General features: G+C 41.5%; 1 protein-coding gene and 1 pseudogene across 2 annotated transcripts in view; both read left to right on the top strand.

The window, feature by feature from the left end:
- The window catches only part of Ctnna3 (catenin alpha 3), a 1,495,245-nt gene that overhangs the window by 147,229 nt on the left and 1,321,874 nt on the right, over positions 1–26,142 (top strand). The gene's annotated exons all lie outside the window — the stretch shown is intronic.
- LOC116886934 lies at positions 4,127–6,121 on the top strand (annotated as a pseudogene). The gene has a single exon (XR_004386196.1). The product of XR_004386196.1 is annotated as a heat shock cognate 71 kDa protein-like (transcript).

Genomic DNA, 26,142 nt, shown 5'->3' with positions numbered 1-26,142 from the left:
TGACTTTGGGATGGCAGCCTCTTCCTTCCACTCGATGCCCTGTGTTTCTACCCTAACATTCCATTTTTCCAAGGCGAGTTCCAGTACACAAGTAGGACCTCCCTCTCTCCTCCTGGACGTGTCTGGAGTTGCAAAGCAAGCACCGGGACAGTTGAAAGCCTTGGCAGCCCTGGGCACTCTTATCTTTGGAAGCTCCAATTTTCCTAGAAAATATATTAAAATGCATTTCAAGCCAACATTCAAGGTAGCTTTTGATACAGAAAAAATGGAAATATTTTATAAGATTTACCCTGAAATGATGTTTATGCAAATAATATTTAATTTAGATGTGGCAGTGAATTCTTGGTTTTGTTATATATTTTTGGGAACTCTTTTGTAGTAAAATGGGATGCAAACTTTTTGAATAATGTTAATTGTTTATAACAGTTCAAGTTAGTGGGGCCTCATAATACAGTTTTAGGCAAACTAATTTTTATTTTGCAAGTTTCTTTCTCTTCCCATTTTGTTATAGGAATAGTTTCCACATGATCTGAAAAGATCGTACTCCCTAAAACCTGTATTGCTGAGTGGACTAACTATTCTGAGTTTGTGGGGACCCTGCGTATTCTCAATGCAAGTGCTGCTGCTTTCTGATCCTTCTTTCTTGCCCTCCACCCCTCAGCTCAAACTCTGCTTTAGCATCACAGTAGGAACCCAGCTACCAGCATAACCAGCTCACCTGTTTAGATACAGTACAGAAATGTCAAGGCGATGAAGGGTAAATAAAGCACAGGCGTTTCTGCAGATGCACAGAATGAGCAGAGGATGAAATAGAGCCCCAGAAAAGCAGCATTGTCCTATTTTGATGCCGATGATGTGATGCCTGATGTGATGCTGATGTGATACTGATGCTGATGCTGATGTGATGCCGATGTGATGCTGATGCTGATGTGATGCTGATGCTGATGTGATGCTGTTGCTGATGTGATGTGATGCTGATGCTGATGATGTCATGCTGATGCTGATGCTGATGATGTGATGTTGATGCTGATGTGATGCTGATGCTGATGTGATGTGATGCTGATGTGATGTTGATGCTGATGCTGATGCTGATGTGATGCTGATGCTGATGTGATGTGATGCTGTTGCTGATGTGATGTGATGCTGATGATGATGTGATGCTGATGCTGATGTGATGCTGTTGCTGATGTGATGTGATGCTGATGCTGATGATGTCATGCTGATGCTGATGCTGATGTGATGCTGATGCTGATGCTGATGTGATGCTGATGCTGATGTGATGCTGATGCTGATGTGATGCTGATGCTGATGTGATGTGATGCTGATGCTGATGATGTGATGCTGATGCTGATGTGATGCTGATGCTGATGCTGATGTGATGCTGATGCTGATGCTGATGCTGATGCTGGGAACCCAGAGTGTGTGAGTTCCGAATGGAAGCAGCAATAGCACACCAAGTCCCATCTGAAGAGAAAGGCACTGGTGAAGAGTGGAATGGCTGCCAGGAAGTGGGAAGCAAGGAAGTCATGGGTTGTGAGCTAGACCATAGGAAAAACCTCTTCCTGCTCCTGGGTCCCTTTGCTAGATAAACGTCTTTCAGGAATCAGTGTTGTCCTTTATGCATCCATCTTTTGAGAAGCTACTGCTCTCTTGCTGCCCTTTTTGATACCTTCTACCACCAACATGATAAACTGCATACACCACACACACTACAAAAACTTCCTCCATAAAGTGCTTTTTATGTTGATCTTTTAAAGCCACACCTTTTGATTTCCTTTAAAAAAAGGAAACTTTCATAGTTTTAGACCTAGCAAGGCCATTTCCTCTATATAATAATTTCCATTAAGTTTTCTATTACTGAGTCTTGAATTCATCTATGCCACAGAAGTTCTCTTAGCATATTGTCTTAGCTAGGGTTTCCATTGCTGTGGTAAAACACCGTGGCCAAAAAGCAACTTGGGGGAAAAAGGGTTTATTTGGTTTACACTTCCGCATTGCCGTTCATTATAGAAGGAAGTCAGGACAGGAACTCAGACAGGGTGAGAGCCTGGAGGCAGGAGCTCATTCAAAGCCATGAAGGGTGCTGCTTCCTGGCTTGCTCCTCCTGGCTTGCTCAGCCTGCTTTCTTATAGAGATCAGGACCACTAGCCCAGGCTCCACCTACAATGGACTGGGCCCTCCCAATCAACCACTAATTAAAAAAATGCTTTACAACTGGGTCTCATGGAGATATTTCCTCAATTAAGGCTCCTTCCTCTCTGATCACTTTAGTTTGTATCAAGTTGATACCCCAAACCGGTCAGTACATATATGGTATAAATCCATTGCTCAAATAATTTCTTCTTAAGTATATTATCAGTTGTGACAAAGCCATTATAAAATAATCATTTTTTATTTGCTCTTCATTAATTAATTTTAAACTATGAATTAAGTTCTATTTTAAGCTATCTTATTTATCCTGTTTTTATCATACAAAGATATCATTATATATTATTATTATTATAGATTTAGCATGGTGATTTTTAAAATAGATTTGTTTATTTTGTTTTATGTGTATGGGTGTTTTACCTTCCTGCATATCTGTATGCAGTGCCCACAGAGGGCAGGAGATGATGTCAGATCTCTTGGAGCTGGGCTTTCATTCCATTGTGAACTTCATGTGGGTGTAGGGAACCGAACCTGGGTCCTTTGGAAGAGCATCCAGTGGTCTTAACCACTGAATCATATTTTCAATACCAAGAATACTTACTATTTAAAAATGATCTTATTTGCTTATTTTTTCAGATAAATTTAGAACTATTTTGTTATTTTGAACCATTAGAATTTTGAATTTCTTTTAGTGACGTCAAACCCCACACACTGATGTTGGTATTCAGGCACAGCAAGTCTTTGCTCCCAGCTACAAACTTGCAGTTGTTTTGAAAGGGAAAGTAGCAAAAGTCACTGAGTTATCATGAACTCTCATCCACCCATTTCTGCACCCAAAAGCTTAGTGTTTTACGGCTGTACATGCCCAGGGTTGTCCTCCACTCGATATTAAATGGCTTATTCTGATGGCACTTTACTTGAACTTCCTTTGCTTCCTATAATTAATGGTGATCTTCTCACTGGGCTAACACAGATGAACAGTTGGTGTCGTGGTCCACAGTAGCACTGGGGATGGGAATGAAAGGAGAGAAGGTCCTGCTTTTGGAGAGGATTTATTCTGGCTGGGGAAGATAGAACTATGAACCTACAAATGGACCCGAACATAGCAGATGGTATAAATTGACCCGTCCAGCGGGTCCAGTTATTCAGGGTCCCGAAGAGGCTTTCTACCTGTGGGCCAATGGGGGTGAAGAGAAGAAGGAGATCAAGCAAAAGTTCTGTTGTCGAGGTCTCGTTTATTGAGGAAATGTACAGCATTTAAAGCTCTGAGGCAGGAATAGAAGCGGGAACTGAAGCTTAGGGTGGGGGAGTATTGGGAAGTGCCCAAGGATATAAGGTGATTCACTAAACTGCAAGATATCCTCCTTAAACAAAGAGGCAACAGTCTTCCGGGGACATGTTCTTTGAAAAGGTCGAACCCTTCTCAGGAATCTGCTCAGGGACATCCGGTGTTTTGCTCAGGCTGAAACATCCTGTGATTGCTCCCAGGGTCTTCCTGGGAGAGGCTTTTGTCCAACAATCTCACAATCTTACAGCAGCCACCTTAGGGGTGAGCTTCTGTGGCCATACAGCCCAGAGTCACGTAGCCACCTTGAGCTATGCAGTCACAAAGCAGCCAGGCCCAAATCCAATATGGCTCACTACAATAAATGGCTAGAGACAGGCCAGAGAAAGGTGATGGCTGGGGAGTGGGGGCATTGATCCATGCACCCTATCGGGAAAGACTTTTCTCTAAGTTGACATCAAGTCGAGACCTGAAGAGATAGAATGTGCTGTGCACTCAGGAGGGTTGAGAAATATTCTAGGAAGAGGGGATGAGGAAGAAATTGAGGAGGCTATTCATTAAAGGGGCAGGACCAAGGGGAAGAGTAGTGGACAAGGGGGAAACATAATTATTACAGTCTTCTCCCATCCCAGAAATCGGTTTCACTAAAGTATAAGAAAAATAAAACCTTAAAAAAAAGATCAGTGGCTCATTGAACGCAGAGCCAGCTCTCGGGGGTCTCTGTGTGGTCTCGTCATCAGCACAGCCAGGCCTACACGCAAGCAACCATGTCTAAGGGACCTGCAGTTGGCACTGATCTTGGCACCACCTACTCCTGTGTGGGTGTCTTCCAGCATGGAAAGGTGGAAATAATTGCCAATGACCAGGGTAACCACACCATGCCGAGCTATGTTGCTTTCACCGACACAGAACGATTAATTGGGGATGCGGCCAAGAATCAGGTTGCAATGAACCCCACCAATACAGTTTTTGATGCCAAACGTCTGATCGGACATAGGTTCGATGATGCTGTTGTTCAGTCTGACATGAAGCACTGGCCCTTCATGGTGGTGAATGATGCAGGCAGGCCCAAGGCCCAAGTCAAATACAAAGGGGAGACAAAAAGTTTCTATCCTGAGAAAGTGTCTTCAATGGTTCTGACAAAAATGAAGGAAATTGCAGAAGCTTACCTTGGAAAGACTGTTACCAATGCTGTGGTCATGGTGCCAGGTTACTTCAGTGACTCTCAGCGACAGGCAACAAAAGATGCTGGAACTATTGCTGGCCTCAACGTACTTCGAATTATCAATGAGCCAACTGCTGCTGCTGTTGCCTATGGCTTAGATAAGAAGGTCAAAGCTGAAAGGACTGTGCTGGTCTTTGACTTGGGAGGTGGCACTTTTGATGTGTCAGTCCTCACTATCGAGGATGGAATTTTTGAAGTCATATCATCAGCTGGAGACACCCACTTGGGTGAAGAAGAGTTTGACAACTGAATGGTCAACCATTTCATTGCTGAGTTTAAGCGAAAGCACAAGAGGGACATCAGTGAGAACAAGAGAGCTATCAGGCGTCTCCGCACTGCCTGTGAGCAGGCCAAATATACCCTGTTCTCCAGCACCCAGGCCAGTATTGAGGTTGATTCTCTCCATGAGGCAATTGACTTCTACACCTCCATTACTCATGCTCGATTTGAGGAGTTGAATGCTGACCTGTTCCGTGGCACACTAGACCCTGTAGAGAAGGCCCTTCAAGATGCCAAACTAGACAAGTCACAGATCCATGGTATTGTCCTGGTGGGTGGTTCTACCAGAATCCCTAAGATCCAGAAACTTCTGCAAGACTTCTTCAATGGAAAAGAGCTGAATAAGAGCATTAACCCCGATGAAGCTGTTGCCTATGGTGCAGCTGTCCAGGCAGCCATTCTATCTGGAGTCAAGTCTGAGAATGTTCAGGATTTGCTGCTCTTGGATGGCACTCCTCTTTCCCTTGGGATTGAAACTGCTGGTGGAGTCATGACTGTCCTCATCAAGCGCAATACCACCATTCCCACCAAGCAGACCCAGACTTTCACACTACCTACTCTGACAACCAGCCAGGTGTACTCATCCAGGTGTATGAAGGTGAAAGGGCCATGACCAAGGACAACAACCCGCTTGGGAAGCTTGATCTCACAGGCACCTCCAGCACTCCGTGGGGTTCCTCAGATTGAGGTTACTTTTGACATTGATGCCAATGGCATCCTCAATGTTTCTGCTGTAGATAAGAGCACAGGAAAGGAGAACAGGATCACCATCACCAATGACAAGGGCGGCTTGAGTAAGGAGGATATTGAGCGAATGGTCCAAGAAGCTGAGAAGTACAAAGCTGAGGATGAGAAGAGAGAGATAAGGTTTCCTCCAAGAACTCGCTGGAGTCTTATGCCTTCAACATGAAAGCAACTGTTGAGGATGAGAAGCTTCAAGGCAAGATCAATGATGAGGACAAACAGAAGATTCTTGACAAGTGCAATGAAGTCATCAGCTGGCTGGATAAGAACCAGACTGCAGAGAAGGAAGAATTTGAGCATCAGCAGAAGAACTGGAGAAGGTCTGCAATCCTTTCATGACCAAGGTATACCAGGGTGCTGGTGGCATGCCTGGAGGAATGCCTGGTGGCTTCCCTGGTGGAGGAGCTCCTCCAGGTCCCACCATTGAAGAGGTGGAGTAAGTCAAAGTAGAGGGTGTAGCATTGTTCCACAGGGACCCAAAACAAGTAACATGGAATAATAAAACTATTTAAATTGGCAAAAAAAAAAAGATCAGTGAAGAAGTCTTGAATCAATATGCAGTGTGCATCATGGAAATGTGCTGGGAGACGGCAAAGAAAAACTCAACTCATCCATTTTATAGTTAAGCAGATACAGCATGTATACACACACACACACACACACACACACACACACACACACACACAGCTTTATGAAAGAGAATACATACATATTCCCAAGAATAGGCCTTAAGGAGAACCCATAGAACTTTTTCATTAATCCTAGAGTCACCTGGTAATTTGGTTGGTCTTCAGTGTTAGTTAACTGGCTTTATTGAGAAGAAAGGCAAACCCGTCTCTATGACAGGACGCAGTTTATGAAGCTATCCACCTAGGTTGGGGTCCTTTCTCCCTCAGTAGTTGTGAGACATAGGTTCGACCACCCTTGAAATCTATAGTCAGAGACATGACTGGCTCCTCCATGAGAAAGGACCGTTCATCAATCTGGCATGAAGCCTACCTAGTTTTCAGAAGAATTTGTGTTCATTTCTAAGACTTTACGGACATGTGCTTAGATGGGTTTTAAAAAGTTAATGCTCTCAGGAAAGGTGGTGTCTCTCTCTGTGTGTAACGCCTTATTTTCCAGCAGGAAAAAAAAATGAAGCCTCTTATTTTAGTTTTTATTGATCTTTCCACAGATAATGAGTCAGATGGAGAACCAGGCCATTGGCAATGTCAATGTTCCTAGGAAGTAATGTGGAAATCACCTTTATTTTCAGGAGTACTGGGGGTGGACTTAGGGCCTTACTCCTGTTAGGAAATCACTCTGCCCACTGAGTGCATCCTTAGCCCCACTTATAAAAGAATCTGGAATTCTTGTGTATTGCTTGGAGATTTCAGAGCCCACCCTGAAGAGCTGAGGGGCGCCTCAGTCCTTGAGAGCCACTGGCTGGTGAGTGGGGGCGGGACATGGATGGCACTTGGATTCTGGTCCAGTTGGGTTTTAAGCGGCATAGTGGGCGGGCTGACGTGTCAGGGCCGGAGCCTCAGTTAAGGAAACGCAAGTGTAAAGACGCTGTTTAAAGAGCAGGTCTCCTTCTCCACATTCGCCTCTCCCACTCTACAGCTCCAGCCTCTCGAGGGTAGGGACGGTCTAGTGTGTGCTGAGTGAAGAGCGAGCCCACAGTCTGTGCTTGATGACATCTGAGGCAATGGAGCCGTGTGTCAGCCTGAAGGGCCCCTTTCCTTCTCTCCTTCAGATATTTATTGGGCATCTGCGGTGTACCCGACACTGTGAGATAAACTGGATGACATGATTTTTCTGCCCTCAGGAAGTTCTCTGTCTACTTGGGAGAGATATACGGGTGTCTGGCCAATTTCAGTGCAGGGTGATAAATTCCATGATGGCTGACTTGCTCAAACAACACTTATTCAAGACTCCATAATTGTACCTTAACATTACTATTCAATAGTGTCTGCTTATAGCCAAGCAAATTTCAGTTAAAATGTTATTTTAAGAGCTAATTTCCCCCTTCCTTTTTTTTCTTCCTTTCTTTCCCACCTCTAAGGGAAACTATTTCCCTGACTCAAATGTGTGTGTGTGTGTGTGTGTGTGTGTGTGTGTGTGTGTGTGTGTCTCACGTGCATGTGTCTGTTGCTTGCATATGAGCAGTGCCTGTGTGTACAATGCATGTGAATGTGCATGTTTCAGGCATGTGAATGTGTAGCATATGAATGTACGTGTTGCATGTGAATCCGTTTATTGCATATTTGTGCATGTATATTGTATGCACATGTGTGTGTGAGCATATGTTGCATGCCTAGGAGTATGTTCGTGTGTGTGTGTGTGTGTGTGTGTGTGTGTGTGTGCCTGTTCATCTTTATGGAGACCCGAGCTAGACATTGGGTGTCTTCTTCAATTGCTCTCCACCTTACTGCCTGAGGAAAGGTCTACCACTGAACAGGAAGCTCACCATTTCAGTGAAGCTGGCTGGTCAGCAGGCTCTAGTCCCCAGGGCAGGACTTACTGGCATGGCATTTGTATGGGTGCTGAGAACTGGCACTCATGTCCATATGCTTGTACATCAGGTGCTCTTATCCATGGAGCCATCTCTCCAGCCTGGCTGGCTCGACTTTAATGCTTACATTACATTACTTAATAAAGGAATTGTATGTAAGGCCTGTGTACGCCCTTCTTTGGAAGGCATGACGGGAGAGTCTGCTGAATGCCAATACTATCCAGAGACATTTTAGCACCGAAGAAAACACTCGAGGTATCTTCCCCTCATGAAATGTGCGTCTTGGTGATGCTTTGCCAGTCTTGTCTGCGTTGACATCAGAGGAAGTCTCTTTCCTTTAAGGGAGGTGGGGAGGTCTCCCATCATGACCAATTAAGGCACATAAGAGCTGCACCTTTGCTCTGAGCTGGTCGGGCTTTCCTCTCCTCTTTCTCTTAATTCATTTACTGGGTCACGAGCTATTACTTACCACCCTTTCAAATTCAACCCCGAAGAATAAAACATAAAGGGGACGAGTGCTGCGCCGTGTGAACGTGTGCTTTACCTCAGAGCTTCGGCCAGGAAGGAGCAGTAATTACCTCTGAAATTACCACAGGAATTGGGTGTAAAACTTAATAGAAAAGAAGCCCTCTTACTAGAGTGCTAATGACAAAGGAAAAATTGTCAAATAAGGACAGAGGGAGAGGAGCCTTCCAAAAGCGAAGACATTTGAATACGTAACAAGAGGAGAAAGGCTGCATTTGTAAACAATACCGATTCCTGTCGCAGTATGTATAGGAAGGGTTGAGCACAGTGTCATTTTGCTGCAGAAACAATCTGTCTACCACGCTACTTCAGCTACTTCATTGTTGTTAGGCTTGCACTCTGACTGTTCAGGTATTCAGGTGATTAGAAATACAGGGACTATATATTTAGGTGTATACTTTTAAATCCAGGAGGCAGCTACAAGGTTTGGCTTTGAAATGACTGTATGGACTTAGAAAAGCACAGCTTGTTTTTTAAAACCTTGGATTCCTTAAAGAAAAGTGGGAATTTCCTGCTTATGAGGAAGTCAGATTTAAAATCCCATGACTAGAGCTGGGAGTATGGAGCAGTAGCAGAGTGCTTGAGTCCATACCTGGGTTTGATACCCAGCATGCTTTCCACCATACTTGCAGGACTTCATTTGGCTACGTGCATTTGGACTAATTCCTTGAGCCTTGCTGAGCAATTTTTTTTTATTCAGATGGACTTACACACACACACACAAACATATGGCACTCTCTAAGGCCTTATAGTGAATAAACTCCATTCAGTAATCAATAGGCAGTGCTTTCTATGTTTCAAGCAGATTTAACTTAGATGGAGGCAAAAATGTATATATTCCATAAAAGTTTCAGTGCTCTTGAAGGAAATTAACCCTATTATTTATTAAATAACCTTGGAATAATAATTCTATATGGTACTCTGTGTACTAGAAATGGTGCTAGGTGTTTGTGGACCTAATATTATCTAATATGATATGATATAATATCATATGACCTAGTTAATATGATATTATAGCTTATATTACCATATACACATATCGGTGTATATAATTTTATATGTAATCACATATAGTGTATTATATAACACTAGTTAATAATACCAGCTCTCTAGTGAGGACTAGATACTAATATTAACAACTTTCAAGTGACTAAATTGAGATGGAGAGCAGATATGACACTCGTGTGACACTTCTGGGCTCAAAGCACTCAGCCCTGAGGTTTCGAACGCGGGTCTGAGTCATTCTAACGCTGTGACTCGTTTTATTCTTCAGGCTCTAGGAACATATTAAAACCAATCAAATACCTGTCGTGAAGGAGTTTTAGATTAATAGAGGAGACAAGAAAGACTAATCTGTGGTTCAATAGGAAAATGCCACTGAAATGTCAAAATTATAAAAGCCTGTTGCAGAGCATCTCAGCCTGGGCGAAGCGGAGAGGCAAAAAGAAAAAAAAAGTGTGTGTGTTGATGAGGGACTCACAAAGAGTCTCAGCTATTCTCACTGCCTGGCTTCTAGCAGACGTAGAAATCCTAGCATTGTGGAAAAATTCTTTTTATGTTATGTGTACGTTTTTCTTCATCTAGGTGTGCACAATACATATATGCAGCACCCTAGAGGGCAGATGAGGATGTCAGAGCCCCCGGAACTTGGAGTTACAGATGGTTGTGAGCTGCCACGTGGGTGTGGGAACAGAATCTGGGTCCCCTGCAAAAGCAACAGTTACCCTTAACCACGAATCCGTCTCTCGCTCCAACAATATTGTCAGCCCTACTGATCACAGTGGGGTGAGGGGTGGGTACCTTGAAAAGGAGACAGAGTTGATGAGATGCCACAGTGGATAAAGGTGTTTCATGGATGAGCCTGGAGACCTGAGTTCCACCCCCGGAAACACCATGAAGGTGAATAGAAAGAATCGGAGCTACAGACCTGTCCTGTAACCCAAACATATCAGCAATACTTAAGAAGGGAAGTGAGGTGAGGTGAAGGTGTGGCTGTTTGATAGATGTCCCCAGTGTGTGGACATCTCCAGATGCTGGGACACTGGTCATCAAATTGTAATTTCAATCATTCCTATCCAGGCTGCTTGCTGTTTTATGACAGACTTAAGAAAAAACATCAGACTAGGGACACAAATAGATTAAATAGATTAAAAATTTTTTAATCTGTTTTATTTAAAGTAAAGGAGAAGGGGAAAGGTTAGCTTACATAATTTCAGCAGTTTTATTGATATGTTTCAATTATAATTTAAATATTTGAGGAAAAAAATAAAAAACCAATTTACGGGGTCGATGTATGACCACCTTAGGAATGAAAATAAGTACAGTGGTGATCAAATGACAGCCTTATTCCTCATTCGACTGAAGCTGTAGTAGGAATTTATTTCCCCAGATTTACTGCTGTGGGGAGCAGAGGAAGCCCTGAGCAAGTGTGTAAAATGTGGACACCTATCTTATTGAGACCCACTGTTTTATTCAGATTCTTTTTGATAAGAGCTGAGCATAGATCCTCATATGCTGGGTAAGAGCTCTACTACAGAAAGATATCCCCAGCCCGTATTTAGTTTTGTTTTTATGGAAGCGAAACTAGTGGAACACTTAAGCTGTGTTCCCAGAGATGCTGAGAGTGCCAGTAAGAGTTGTGGAGATCAGAACCCTGCTCTGACTGTTAGTGGAACACGGCGGTTTTCTTACACCCTATGAGGTGCAACCACCTGATTTCTGTCTACCTATCTGAGCTAAATGAAAATTTGTCTGTAACCAAGCCAAATGAGAGATGATTACTCATTGGTTGGTAGTGACAGAGAATCCAGAGACAGAGTGCTAATCTTGGGATCAGAGAAATGACTAAGGGGTGAAGAGCTGGGCGGGTACAGTGGTTTGCCAGTAATCCAAGTGCTCTGGAGGTGGGCACAGGATCCACAGAGCAAGCTAGCTAGCTAGCCTAACGGTATCACCGAGCCCTGGGCTCAGTCAAGAGACTCTTCCTCAATATGTATGATAGAGAGTGACTAAAGAAGGTACACTTTGACCTTTAAGCACAAGCACACAGGAACATAGGCACCTGCACATATGTGTACCCACACACGTCAACATGCATACACATGAACCAATACCATACACACATGCAAAACAGGAATGAAGAATCAGATGGCTAAAAATATGAATCTCCTGGCCTCCACTCCATTGCTCTACGTGCCTATTTCTGTACCAGCTCCATGAATTTCTTTTCTTACTATTGCTTTGTAATAAAATGGGAAGCCAGGCTGTGAGGCCTCCAGCTCTGTTCACTCCGCTCAGAATTGTTCTGGTTATTCGGGGATCATTTGTACATCCACATGAGGTTCAGAGTTGCTTTTTATGTGTCTGTGACGATGTGGTTAGAATTTTCAGTGGTGATCGTATTGAATCTGTGGATGACTTTTGATAATCCAGCGACTTACACTGTATTTCATGGCCACACACACAGGAAGCCATTCTATCTTTCATGGCCACACACACAGGAAGTCATTCTATCTTTCATGGCCACACACACGGGAAGTCATTCTATCTTTCATGGCCACACACACGGGAAGTCATTCTATTTTCAGTGTTTTCTTTCACTTCTTTGGCATCTTAGGGCTTCTCAGTGGAGGAGGATACTAGGTATCGAAGGCAGGGTCTTTTATTTACTCCTTTTTAAAAATCCATTTTTATTTTAAGTGCATTGGCATTTTGCTTAATGTATCTTTGTGTGAAGGTGTCGGGTCCCTTGGAACTGGGGCTACAGACAGTCGTGAGCTGCCATGTGGGTTCTGGGAACTGAACTCAGGTCCTCTGGAACAGTAGCCAGTGCTTTTAACCACTGGGCCATCTCTCCAGCCCTCACAATGGAAGCCAGGGTCTTACGCATACTGAGTAAGCTGTTTGCCTTTGAGATACAGCCTTGACCCTCTCTGGAGTTTTATAGTTTTTATTGCAGAGGAATTCCACTTTCTGTGAGTGTATTTCCAGGTATGCTTTGGGCCATTGTGAATGGAATTGCTTATGGCTTTCTTTCTCAGTTGATTTGTTTATACGTGGAAGAGATATTTCAATGTTGGCTGTATGAACTGCTAATTTTCTGAGATGGCTTATCAGATACAAGAGTTTTCTGGTTGTGTCTTCAGGGTCTTGTAAGTGTATTGTCATATAATCTGCAGATAGGGAAAATTTATGTTTGTATCCTACTCATTTATGCCTCTGACTTATTTCTTATTTGGCTACTGTATTGAATCAGATTGGAAAGATCAATACCCTTATCCTCATTATTGATTTTAGAGGAAATGTTTTCTCTTCCTTTCCTACTCAGTACAATGCTGACGGCACTCAGGCCTGCTGCAGATAGCTTTTAGTTTGTTGAGCTATCATCATTAATCAATTAGGTTTTTCTCAGGGATTTTGTCAAGAAGGGATATTAAGTTTATGTCAAAGTCTCTTTTCTGCATCTGTTTAGATGATCATTTGATTTATTTGGCCTTCTACTGATGTGGTATATTTATTGGTTTGTGTGTTCGAGTCACTCTTGTATCCCTAGAATGAAACCAATTTAATTATGGTATATGATCTTTATAAAGTATTCTTTAATTCAGCTTGCAAACGGTTCTCTGGGGATTTTTATATGCGTGTTCACCAAAGCAACAGGGCTGTATTTCCTCTTTTAATAATGTCTCTATCTGGTTTGGGTATAAGGGGAATGGTGACTTTAAAGAATGAGTTTGGAATCATCCCCTGCACTTGTAGCTTCAGGCACAGTCTTAGGGACACTGGCATCTGGTGCCATTGGTAGAGAGAATTTTTACCTACTGACAATGTTTCAGTTTGGGTTACTGAATTTTGAGTTTAGGTTCTTTATATTCTCTTGGTTCAATCAGGGTCTTTTTTTGTTTTTTTTTTGTTTTGTTTTGTTTTTTTGACTATAAGTTTAAACATATTTGCTCCTGATTCTCTGGCTTCCACCTCTAATGTTATTCACGTGCGTTTCTCCCTCTTTCTCTCTTGCCTGCTCACGTAATCTAGCTAATTGTTAATCTTCTCTGTCTTTTTAAAAACCCACTCTATTTCATGGTTTTCTTTTTGTTTCATATGATTAATTCCCATCCTGGGAGTTGCTTCTTTCCATCTGCTAGTTTTGAATTTGGCTTTTTCTTATTTTACTGAGACCTTGAAGCAAATCCCTCTATTAGTTACCTGTGACATTGCTTATGTTTGTAATGAATGCCTTTATAGCTGTAACTTCCTTGCCTTTGCTACATTGCAAAGACTAAAACATTAGGTCTCCACTTGATTGTAGAAATTTAAAATTTAAAAAGACCCTCTGGGTTTCATTCAATCATATATTGTTTCAACTTGGTACTTGTACAGTTTCTGTTTCTATGGCCTCAAACATATATTGTTGTAAGCTAGTGTTTGTGTAGTTTCTGTTTCTTTATACTTTTAAGTCCCTATGATGTATTAAGACTTATAAAATATTTAATTTTTTTGTGGTTGCTAAAACTTGATTCATGGACAAAAGTTTGATTTATTGTAGAGAAAGTTCCAGAAGCTGCCAAAAAGAACACATATACACAACAAATTCATGGAATATTCTGTAGTGTTTGTTGAATTCCTTTGATCCCATGGACCGCCTTGACTCTGAAATTTGTTGATTCTTTCTCTATTAATAGAAGGAAGATTTCACTTAGGGTCCATAGTAACAGAACACAGGCAATGTGGTAGTTGAAACAGGAATCGGAGACTGAGCGCTCACCTTTCAAACCACGAACAGAAAGCTGAGTGCACACAGGGAATGGTATGTGGCTTTTGAAACCTCAGAGCTGTCCTCTAGCAAGGCCACATCTCCTGGCCTCTCTTAACAGCACCAACTAGGGACGAAGTATTCAAATGTATGAGGATTTGGGGACATCCGATTCAAACCACCACCTACTTCTCCCCGGTTCTCCTAGTCTTGTGGCTACATCATACTACCACACATATCAATTTTGTCTTCAGAGTCCCTCTGTCTCTAGACTTTAAAAATCTGAAGTCCAAAGTCTGTTCTGAGACTCACGGCAACTTGTTTGTTGTAACCTTTTGTAGACAGTCACTACATGCTAATAAAGGAGACAGAGCATCAAAAGCTATAATAGGCTAGGGAAGGGGCTTAGCTGGAAGAGTGACTGGCTAGCGCCCGCAAAGCCTCAGGCTTCATCTCTATTAGCATATAAAATGGACATGAGGCTTCAGGCCTGAACCCCAGAACTTGGGGAGTAGAAGCAGGAGTATCAGAAGTTCAAGGTTATCCTCAGCTACATTTTTCAAGTTCAAGAACAGCCTGGGCTAAATGATACCTGGTCTAAAGAAATGCAATGGATATATATTCACATATATATTAAATTTTATAGAAATATAAATTAAGTATATAAATAAATATATAAATTAAACATATTTACATAAATAAATTAAGTATATATTAAATTTTATATAAATTTTATAAAAGCACTGGTCATAAAAGGGCCCATAGATCCAGGATAGAATAACAGTGGGTCACTTCAATCCTTAACTCTCATCAAGAGAAGATCATAACGACCAAAAAGATCGACTAACACCCCACAAAGGACCTGAGTAATTTTCTGTTTCTAGAAAGAAGCAAGAAACAGAAGCTCAGATGTGATTCAAGGGGCCCAGGCTACAGCCCCAGATGGAGGGCAAACTTTCTTTTGCAGACCAAGAAGCAGTTGGATCCTATTGTTTTTCTGCTCCACTCAGCTAGTCTGCATGTTTTAATTGAAAAGTTAAGGCCATTTACGTTTAGGGTGATTACGGAAAGGTATACACTAATTACTCCTTCATTCTACTGGTTGCTGGTTTATTGAGTCACTGATAGCTTTGTCTCTCTGGAGTATTGTCTCTCTTTGTGTGTCTTTCGTCTTCAATGTGTAGGAAGGTTTCCTGTGCTGGATGGGTAGAACTGAGAAACTCAGGTTCTCTGCGTGATGGTCCGGACATGTTGGGGTTACTCCCGGGTAGTAAAGCACCATAGATGAGCTAAGAGGGTCTGGAAATTGAGATACATGCTGACTTCTGAGCCCTCAAGAGCAGCAAGCCACATGTAACCATGAGATGGTGCTGGAAGCTCTCTGAGCAGCCATAGGCTGAATGTGGTCTACCTAATCCATAGGCAATGGAGTGGGCTTGTTCCAGGCAGAGTGATACCAGCTTGAGCTCCCAGCGTAAACCTCTCCGCTAGTCTGCGCCACACTAGTCCTTTGTCCATGACGGCCACCCATCAGGCACTGTGGCAGGGCTTCCTCAGGCTCCTTGACCGCCATTGTTATTGTTTTCAGGTTTGCTTAGCCGCAAAGAACACGCCCACTTTCAACACGAACTGCGGTGGTAGGCCTCTAAGGTCTGGGCAGAGGTAATAGACTTGTCCTCCAGTGCTGGCTTGCCAGCAGAAGTCATTTCATACCAAATCTCTACCCTGCATTTAAGGCTGTAGGAAGTGTGGCTTTCTCCTGAGTCGGTCCGTTGTCTCTAGGGCTGACGGGCTCCCTGGGTTGAGGCTCTGGTCCTCTCCATCCCACTTCTTTGGAGCTGTGTGGACTGTTTTCTGCTGCTTTCTGTTTTCTCATGATGCTTAATGCGTTACTTCTTTTTGATTGCCAATGCTCTCCCATTCTTCTTTGTTACCTGATGCTTAGTCACGAGGAAGATGCTTCTAACCCACCATCCATCCCAGAATTCCTTTGCTTGCCTTTTGTTGTCTCTTGGACTTCTTTTTAAGACTCAAATATCCAAAGGAAACCCAGTTAGGCAACTTGTTTATTCTCGCTTACTCATTACCCTCACAGTGGCAGTTTCCGCATGTGTTGGTTAAATTACAAAAGAATTTATTATCGGTTTAAAAACAAAAGCCACATAATCTTCAGCTTCTGAAGTCTTTCATTTTGTCAAAGAAGTTTCTTCCTTTGAAAAAGACTTTTCACTTCCTTAAGTTTCAGACACGAAGGCATATAAACTGCTGAAAGATTGTCTTTCCTTTTAGCCCTGCTCACCACTCAACATTATTATTATTATTATTATTATTATTATTATTATTATTATTATTGTTGTGCTTATAGCTTTCTTACAAGTTAATTTGGAAATATCAGCTACTATTGTTTTTATTTCAAACAGTTTAAAAATCAAGACTCACTTAGGCTAAATCTGCATTTCTGAGTTTTCCTCTTTTCATGCTCAAGCTGTCTTGAAAAACAAGTTTTAGACAATGCTGATAACTTAAGAGAACAAACAAGTGCTCAAACAGATTTCCAAATGGGTTCGACCGTTGTTCTTCCTGGTTATCACGATCCCAACACAGTCTCCGTAAGATAAGGGAAGATGCTTCAAGTGCTTCAGATAACTTGGAGCGGCTGCGATTGTCTTTGCCATAGTGGGAGTTTCAGAGTGGTCTTTTCTCTGGCCTTGACAGCTCAATGAAATTACAGAGGCTCGGCAGACTACACTGATATTGGAAAACAATAAAACCAATATATCCCACAGATGAAAACATTACATTAAATTCCCATTGTGTTATCTTTGGTGACTGTTCATCTGTCAGTTAAGACTCCCTGGGCATTTTTAAAAAAACAATATCTGATATCTCTGCTTTCCAGACCAACATTCATTTTCCTCTTCCTACTATTTTTATAACCAGACTTAACAGCAGTGTGCCTTTGTTTCTTTTTTTCTTTTCTTTTCTTTTTTAATTTCCTTACATGCTCAGTATATCACTTGTAGATCTCTCTGGATTTCCTAAGTAAGGAAAAGTGACTTTTGTTTTTACCTTCTGCAGGTAAATCATCTCATTTTCCCTTTGTATTCATCTTGTATCTTGCCATCATCGTCATCATTGTCGTTATCATCATCATCATCATCATTATCATCATCATCATCATCATCATCATCATCATCATCAAACATTTGCCCTCTTCCTGCTTTGCTTTGAGAAGTACGAGATCCGCATTCCTAACAAGACAAAGTCATTAGCGGTCTCTTACTGTTGGAGATGACTATCTCTAAATGTTTTGCTTCTTGATCCCAATTTCTCCTGTGCTCTATCCCCATGGGACTTCTTGCCGGTCTTAGAACGATGTCCCATGCGTGATCGCACTCGTGCTTTCCTTTCTTAGGTTTTGAATGAAGCCCCTCCGTCGTTGAGTAGTTCTTAACAAATTAACATCTCTGGCCTGACAGCCCTTTTCAGAAACAGTGGTTCTCTGTGACACAGGACGGCCCACAAATTTCCTGCCTAGAGCCCTTTAATTATGAGTCCTTCAAACTACACTTTCTTCAAAGAAGAGGTGAAAACTTGCCCTGTTAGCACATAACGCATGAGGAAAGGTAAGTGGTGACTAGGAAGGACCAAGAACGGTCATTTACACTTAACTTAGGGCAAGAAAAACAGCCTTCCTTCCTCCCTCTCTCCCTTCTCCATCAGAAGAGTGATCCCTGGCCACAGAGGCTCAGCTGTGAGTAGCTCGAGGGCCTTTGTCACTCGCTCATGATAGAGCGAGTGGGGCACCCTGGGGATTCTTACACCAAAGCAGAGAAGCTGCAGACGCAGCTGTTCTTACTGCCACACCCCAGAACTAGGAGAGGCTGCTACATAACTTATTAGCAGCCACATCTTCCTTCAGCTGTACTTTCTCTCATTCAGAAGAAGCACAGGAACTGGGTGTGATGGCTCATGCCCATAATCACAGATCTCAGGAGGCTGAAACATGTCTTACACAGAGGTACTGGATCCACCCAGAGCTGACTTTTTATGTAGCAGGGAGAGAAAGATAACTTTCATCTGCTACAATGTAGATACTTGGTTTTTAAAACCCATTTGTTGAAGATTCTGCCTTTCTTCCTAATGAGCATCCTTGGTGTCTTTGTACAGTTGGTGGTCACAGTTGCATGGACTTATATCCAGGTCGACTGTTCTGTCCCACTGACCTCCGTGTCTGTCTTCCTGCCAGCGAGCACCATGCTGCTTTGGTTACTCTGGCTCTGTAGGATGACGTGCACTAAGGGGCTGTGATAACTCCCAGTTTTTCCTTCAGCATTGCTTTGGATGCTCATGGTCATTTGTGGTTTCATATGAATTTTGAGACTGGTTTCCTACATTTCTATTTCTGCGAAGGATGGCACTGGAATTTTGACTGGTATAGCATTGAATCTGTAAGTAGATTTTGGTAGGATGGCCATTTTTGCAATGTTAATCTGACTGATTCAGGGCCATGGAAGGATTTTACATTAGTATTTTTAATCATGTTTTTTGGTGTCTTAAGGTTCAATGTAAGAAGTAGTTGGGACGAAATAAATTAAGACTCAATAAAATTAGTCTTGATTATTTAAAAAAGAACGGAGCACGCTGTTAAGACTTAATTTATTCATTTGACATTTATCTAGCAAGACTTTGGAGCAGGCCTGTATGGTTAACAAAAATTAGCAATACAATCGAACACAATTACTTCTGTGGAACTTAAATTTAGTAGAAGGAGAGTAATTATAGAAATATTTGTTTCTAGAGGTGTATAAAGTATAAAGCATAAAATGATTATCTTTTTCTGTCTTAGAAATGATATTTAGAGATTGGTTATTTCAAAGTCTGAAGAAAAGTATTAATGAGTTCTCATATGGTCCCTTAGAATCTTAGCAAGTCCTCTAGAATCAGAGTCCTTCAGTTATGTTTAAGGTACTGATAAAGGAGGTATTATAGAACTATTTGTGTAAGAGTAAAGAACTAGCTTATTTATTAGTTTTTTTTCATCTCTCTGTCTCTGTCTCTGTCTTTCTCTTTATTTCCCTCTGTGTATGTGCATATTCTTGTGTGAGTGTGGCACATGCATTCTCTATGTATGTGAGGAGGTCAGAGGAATTCAAACTCAGGTCCTCACAATTGCACGGCAAACACATTTATCCACTGTCTTAGTTAAGATTTCTATTGTTGCAAGGAGACACCATGACCAAGAAACAAGTTGGAGAGGAAAGGGTTTATTCAGCTTACGCTTCCACATTGCCATCATCACCAAAGGAAGTCAGGAGAGGAACTGAAACAGAGCAGCATCTGGGGACAAGGAGCTAATGCAGAGGCCATGGAGGGGTGCTGCTTATTGGCTTGGTCCTCATGACTTTCTCAGTCTGATTACTTATAGAACCCAGGACCACCAGCCCAGGGAATGGAATCACCCACAATGGGTTGGGCACTCCTTCACTGATCACTAATTAAGAATGAATCTAACAGCTGGATCTCATGGAAGCATTTTCCCAACAGAGGCTCCTCCTTCTCTGATGAATCTAGCTTATGTCAAGTTGACACACAAAACCAGCCAGCACTCCACACTCTCAACCTATTTTTCCTTTTATTGAAAATAGATATTTTTTCCTCACACAATATATCCTGATACTGGTTTTCCCTCCCTTGACTCCTCCCAGTTCCTCTTCACTTCCCCTCTGCTTTGGATCCACCCCTTTCCTCTCTCTCAGAAAATAAACAGGCTTCTGCAGGATGATGATATGATATGATACTACATGACAACAAAAACTAGTCCATTAGTATAGGAAAAAAAGCCTGAGAGAGGGCACAAGACACAGACACTGATGCAGAGACCAGTTGTTCACACCCTCAGGAAGCCCATAAAATGCTAAACTGGAAGCCATCACATCTACATCAATAACACTCCTTCAGCCTTGTCTTGCACAGGTCAGCTTCTCTTCCTGAGCCCTGAGGGGAGGGAATTGATGGAGGCATCCTGTTTAGTAAAGACTGAGTGTTCCAAGGTCTTTGACTCTCAGTATAATGTCTGACTGTGGCTCATCTGATCAAGAGGAGGCTTCTCCAAGGATGACTAAGCAAAGCACTGTTCTATGAACACTGCAGAATGTCATTAAGAGTTTGTTTTTTTTTTTTTTGAACAGTAATACTTTATTTTACCCTAGGTCCTAGGGTTTTGTCTCAAGTTCTTGGTCATCTAAGCGGTGCTGGTCTAGGAGTAGGCCTTAAGTCAAGTATTATATTGGTTGATTACTCCCACAAGCTTTGTTCTGCCATTGAACTAACATATTTTGAAGGGTGCCATTGTAGATCAAAGAGTTTATGGCCAATTGGTGTTTGTATTTCTTCTATGGTAGCATTCAGAGTACTTTTCTGTACCAAAGTCACTAGACTAGCTTGTAGGGGTGAAGACTCTATGTAGGCTCAACCTACCCATGTGCAGGTAGCTGTATAGGCATTGTCTTCAGTAAGGGGGTCTTGCTATGAGTTTGTGGAGAGCAACCGATAGCCTGGGTGGTTTGGGGGTTCCCATGAGACCCCTTCAGCCAGCAAATCAATTAGATGCAACCCAATCCTCATACTGGCAGCTTTATTTAGTGATAATAGATGTCTAGTTGGGACTCCGTCTCGCCTATTATTTGGTGATTTCATTCAGATTGCCTTTATAGACATAGAAAGTTTAGGAAACTTCTACTGTATTAGGTTTCCATACTAGCCCTCAAATGGCTCTTGATATTCTCTCTGTCCTCCCCCCTCCTTCCTCTTTCATTCCCAAGTATCTGTTTTCTATAGGGAATTTAACTGTCTCTCCAAGTCCCTTACTCTATACCCACTCACTGTATATTTTGTGGGGTTTTTTTGTATTGTTGATCAGTTGTCATTGACTTAACAGCTAATATCTACATACAAGCAAATACATATCTCATTTGTCTTTCTGGTTTTGGGGTGCCTCATTCAGGATGATTTTTCTCTAGTTACATCCATTCGCAAGTTTCATGATTTCAATTTTTAAAAATGGTTGATCATTGCTTTATCATGTAAATGTACCATATTTTCTTTATCTGTTCATCAACTGAGGAACATGTAAGGTGTTTCAAGTTTCAGGCTATTATGAGTACAGCAGCAATGAACTTGGTAGAGCAAGTGTCTCTGTAGTAAAATGAAGCATCCTTTGAGTTTATGCCCAAGAGAAGCATAGCTTGATTTTCTTCTTCTTCAGAAACAGCCATACTGATTTTCATATTGGCTGTACAAATTTGCATTTCTAGCAGCAATGGGCAAGTGTTCTCTTTCCTATACATTCTTGTCAGCATGGGCAGTCACTTGTTTTTATTGCACTTAGCCATTCTGTTTGGTACAGGGTGAAATCTCAAAGTGGTTTTGATTTGTATTTCCAGAATGATTAGATATTGAACATATTTTTGTTTGTTTCCTAACCATTTGAGTTTTCTCTTTTGAGAATTCTCTGTTTAGCTCTGTACCCATTTTTAAATTGGGTTATTTGATTACCTGATATCTAGTTTTATGAGTTTTTCTTATATATTTCAGATATTATGTAGTTGATAGAAACCTTTTCCCATTCTTAGACCACCACTTTTTCTGAAAGATAGTGTCCTTTGCCGAACCTAAGCTTTTTTATTTCATGAGGTCCTATTTATTAGTAGTATTGATCTTAGTGCCTGTTCTGATCAGAAAGTCTTTCCTTGTGCCAATGAGTTCAAGGTTATTTCCCACTTTCTCTTCTATCAGGTTCAATGTATCTGGTTTTATGTTGAGATCTTTGGTCCATTTGGAGTTGAGTTTTGTGCAGGGTGACCAGTAGGAATCTATTTGCACTCTTCTACATGCAACCATCAGTTCGACCAGCACCACTGATTAGGAGTTGTGTCTTTTTTTTCCCAGTGTGTATTTCTGGTTTCTTTATCAAAATCATACGTTCTATAAGTGTGTGGGCTTATGTCTGTGTCTTCAGCTGGGTTCCATTGACAAACATGTCTGGTTTTGTAACAACACTATACTAGTTTTATTACTATAGCTCTCAGGTACAATTTGAAATTTGGGATGATGATATCTCCAGCAGTTCTATTATCATTTGGGAGTGTTTTGGCTATCGTGGGCTTTTTGTGTTTCCATATGAAGCTGAAAACTGTCTTTTCAAAGTCTGCAAAGAATTGTATTGGAATTTTGATAGGATTGCACCAAATCTGTATATTGCTTTTAGAAGGATGGCCTTTTTTCTTTCTTTCTTTTTTTTCAAAATCAATCCTAATGACCCATGATCACATGGGAGAGAAGTTTCCTCTTTATGATATCTTCTTCAAAAATTTCTTTGATATCTTAATGCTTTTACTATACAAATCTTTCACTTGCTTGATTAGAGTTATCCCAAGATATATTATTTGAGGCTGTTGCAAAAGGTGCCATTTCTATGATTTCTTTCTAAGTCTTTTTTTCCATTTCCATGTAGAAGGGCTTCTGAGTTTTGGTGAGTTGGTTTTGTATCTAGTTACTCCACTCAAAGTGTTTATCAGCTGTAGGAGTTTCCAGGTAGAATTTTCCAGGTTGCTTATGCATACTATCATATCATCTGCAAATAAACACATGTTGACCTCTTCCTTTCCAATTTCTATCCCTTTGTTCTCCTTGTCTTATTGCTCTAGCTAAGACTAAAAGTACTCTATTACATATGTATGAAAAGAGTGGTATAGAAAGACACAATTTCCAACCAATGGTGTTGGTCAAACTGCCATGGAGAAGAATATGGAGGTATGTAGAGTAGTTAATACTCTATTGGATAGGTATGGAGAAAGTGTCTTCCTGATTTTAGTAAAACTGCTTTGAGTTTCTCTTCATTTACAACTCATTTTTTTTATTGAAAAATTTATTCCTCTTGCCTGTTGAAGAAACAAAACCACCCTATACATTTCAAAATGAAGGAAAAGATATCCGTACATTTTCTGTCTACAATAGTTTTCCTGTCCTGTGGCCTTATTTAATCATCAATGTTACTTTGTTGTAATGGCAAGAGAACTGAATTGAAAGTCTGTTAACTTTTTTTTTAATCTTTAAGAATCTTTTGTTGAAGAGAACCGGGGATGAATGCTTGCTGATAATGTTAACCGTAATACGAAGTGTCTAAAAGCAGGCACGGTGTTGTCTGTTCCTTTGAACGTTCTCATCGATCACACTGTCAGAAGAAAACTTGGGGAAAGGTAGAAAAAGTAGTGGACTGTTTATGAGAGCTGACTGTAGAAAAAGCCATTTGTCACATACTTATCACTTTAGAGGCCCGGTTTTAAAAGAAAGTATTTATCTTTACCTAACTGGAAGTTGCCTTGCTACAAGAGGATTTAGAAAAATCTGCCTGAATTTTGGATAGATGTCAAGTGGAAAATGATATGCACATTTCAATCAGTTATTTCTGAGCTCTTGTATATGTTTCTCTCTGTGTGTCAGTGTGTGTATATGTGTGTCTATGTATATGAATCTATGCATCTGTGTACACACACACACACACACACACACACACATGAATGTGCAGGTAGCTATGCATACTTGTGGGTGTGGTCACCACAGCTGTGGAAGCCAAAAGAGGGCATCAGATGCCATATTCTGTCAATCTCTGCCTTACCCCTTGAGAAGGGTCTCTTCGGAGCTATGCTGACCACCAGCAAGCCCCAACAAATCTTCCAGTCTCCAACCTCCACAATGCATACGTTACAGTCACATGCTGCCACATCTGGTTTATACGTGGGTACTGGGGATTCGAACTCAAGTCCTCAGGCTTGTGCAGCAAGTGAGCTATGTCACCTGTCAGACTTCCATTTTTGGTAACAATAGTTATCAGATGTATTTAGCAAGCACTTGTAACATGGTGTGCTTTGTCCTGTGTGATAGGAGGATGGCCATGGATCTGTGAGGACAGTGCCCCTGTCCTCTGTGCTCACAGTCATGCCATCCTGGTGTAATGTTGGGAGGACAATGTGAAAACAAAATGAATATTCAGATATGAATTCTGAGCTTGATTTGAAATGGAAAAGTACACAGATTATACTTGGGAATATAGCCCAAGACAGTGCTTGCCTTTTGGGAGTCGGTCATGCTCTCAGCAGAACTTTGTTTTTGAGGTGGCAGAGATCTTTCTGGATCTCTCCCATAACCCCTGCATGCCAGGACTGCAGTATTCTTGCTTGTTTTGTTGTTTTTATTAAATTGGCCGATGATGACTTTCTCTACTAAGCAGTCTGCTTGGCTGTGCCCGAGTCATATAAAACCCCCTTTCCAGGGTCATACAAAGTAAGGAAAGGACAGCGTGCTAAGAAGAAACTAAGAAGATGCACTGCGCTGCCTCATGAAGAAGGGTTGAAGGAACTGATGAGAAAAAGAAAAAAAATAGCATCCCTGACAGATGTCTACCCTAGACAGAGTCGAAACTTAGTGCATCCACAGCTTATTTGAAGAAGCATCTTAATTATATTAAAAATAACCCCAAACAACATGGTTTTGCAAATTAACTTTGGTCAAAGACTATGAAACGAGGCATTTGGCCGACACTGGGTATCACGTGCATTCAAAGGCTCAAGTGCCTTGTTGAATGAGCAGAATTTCCACAGAATCCACTTTTAATTTTTCTTTGACAGATGCACTTTGGAGCAGGCTTTACCCACACGCACTTTACCTGATTAATCACTAATGCTGTGCTACGCTTGTTATCTCTGTCAGAGCTTTCTGAGAGGAAGTTGGTAACAGTGCGCTTCTTTGCCTTTAAGTGTTTGATTGTTTGCTTCCTGAGAACAAGGATGTTGCCCTGAATGAAATTCACCAGGTGTCAAAATTTAATTTAATGTCGACGCATTTCCTATTATCTAATTTTAAATACACATTTAAATACTCATTCAAATACTGACTTAGTATATATTTCTGGGATAAATATCATGACCAAAGCAACTTGAGGGCAAAGGGTTTATCACATCTCATAGGTTAGAGTTCATCATGGAGGAAAGTCAGGGCAGGAGCTCAAAGCAGGAACCTGTGGGCAGGAGCTGAACAGAGACCACAGAGGAATGCTGCTTGCTTATTGGCTAGCCTCTGGGCTTGCTTAGTCTCTTTTCTAATACAAGCAAGTAGCACCTGCCCAAGGTGGCGCTGCCCACAGCGTGCTGGGCCCTCCCAAATCAGTTATTAATAAAGAAAACACTCCACAGGCTTGCCTGCAGGCCATTCTGGTAGAGGCATTTTCCCAATGAGGTCCCCTCCTCTGGGATGACCTAGCTTATGCCAAGCTGAAAACATCCAAACAGCAGAAATACATATGTGAGCTTCATCAATTGCTTTAGAATGATGGCATTTATTTTTCATGGATCCAATTCAGGCTCATACATAGAATGGTGTTATTTTTGTTTATGTGTGTGTATGTATGTATGTATGTATGTATGCGTGCATGTATGTGTGTGTATGTATACATGTATGTATATGTGTGTATGTCTATGTATATACACACATATATATGAAAGTTTCTTAGTTTTTTGACATTCCTTTTAATTTATTTTAATTTTTTTATACTTATTTGCTTTCCATCCCACTCACTGCCCCCTCCCAGCTGTCCCTCCCCACAATCCTTCCTCTATCCCCCCTTCTCC

This window comes from Rattus rattus, chromosome 18 (assembly GCF_011064425.1).
Source record: "Rattus rattus isolate New Zealand chromosome 18, Rrattus_CSIRO_v1, whole genome shotgun sequence".
NCBI classification, from domain to species: domain Eukaryota; kingdom Metazoa; phylum Chordata; class Mammalia; order Rodentia; family Muridae; genus Rattus; species Rattus rattus.
The sequence above is the reverse complement of the archived record's forward strand: the minus strand, read 5'-3'. Positions and strand labels throughout refer to the sequence as shown.